At 44.7% G+C, this 1,132-nt stretch overlaps 1 non-coding gene across 1 annotated transcript; it reads right to left on the bottom strand.

Moving 5' to 3' along the window:
* Positions 1-528: 528 nt before the first annotated feature.
* TRNAG-CCC lies at positions 529-601 on the bottom strand. The gene has a single exon. It is a non-coding gene; the product is annotated as a tRNA-Gly (tRNA).
* Between the last annotated feature and the right edge of the window lie 531 nt (positions 602-1,132).

Raw genomic sequence — 1,132 nt, 5'->3', positions numbered from 1 at the left:
ATTGTGGAGGGGGAATGGTCCCTCCTTATCTCTGTTTCCTGGGTCTGGGATGAACTGCGGGAAAAAAATAGATCATTTGAAGGATGGGTCCATTATGAACAAAGTCTGAAAATGAAAATTAAAATGGTTTTTAACGACCTGGCTGTTTCTGCATTGATTAGTTGTTTGTTGAAATAGGAAGGCCATGCCAGAGCTTTCTCTCACATTCCTGGGATCTGAATTTACATGCCTGGTGTCTGCTTTCAGAGCACCGTCAAAACTTGCTTGTCATTTGCCTTATCACTTCATTGCCAACAACTGGTGTGGCTGAGGGAAGAATCTCTTTCAGGGAGGCGAGGGACCTTGGAAGTCATCTGTTTTCACTTCTTTACTTTCTGAGTGAGACATCTGAGATCCAGAGAGGTGAAGCACCTCCCTGCAGGTGCACAGCTTCCTGGGCTAGAAGCTGAATGACTGACATTCTGCTTTTCTCTCTCTTTCTTTTAAATCTGGCTGTGCCAGGTCTTTGTTGCAGCATGCGGGATCTAGTTCCCTGACCAGGGATTGAACCCAGGCCCCCTGCATTGGGAGCGCAGAGTCCTAACCACTGGACCCCCAGGGAAGTCCGTGCCTCTCTTAACTAGGTTCTCCACCAGCTTGATTTGCCCTGTGTTTAAAACCATCCCACTGCTGATCTGTGAAGAAGTGATGGTTAAGGAAATGTGAAGGCATATCTTTTGGATAGCTTTTCAGGCCAAAGCAGAGAATTGTTTCTAGAATCTGAGACAGCAACATTTCTAAACAGAGACTTCAAGCTTCTGGATTCTGAGTAGTTTCCCAGTTTGATAAAATGGGCTCTCCTAGCTTTACCTCCTTGAAGAAAGGCTGCTCTATCAGGAACAGTTTGGATAACACAATTCAAAAGCAACATAGCACAGTGATGAAAGTACAGATTCCAGAGCCAAGCTGGGTTCATAATCCTGGCTCTGACATGTACAGGTTGTATGACCTTGGACAAACCACTTAATTGCTCTGAGCCTCAGTTTACCCCCGTGTAAACTGGGGATAATGATAACAGTAATATATTCCTCAGTCGAATCAGTATGTTGTAAAGCATTTAGAGTGGTGCCCTGGCACATTATTTAAGTGTTAG

This window comes from Bubalus bubalis, chromosome 4, assembly GCF_019923935.1.
Source record: "Bubalus bubalis isolate 160015118507 breed Murrah chromosome 4, NDDB_SH_1, whole genome shotgun sequence".
Classification (NCBI taxonomy): Eukaryota; Metazoa; Chordata; class Mammalia; order Artiodactyla; family Bovidae; genus Bubalus; species Bubalus bubalis.
This window is presented reverse-complemented; position numbering and strand designations above follow the sequence as displayed.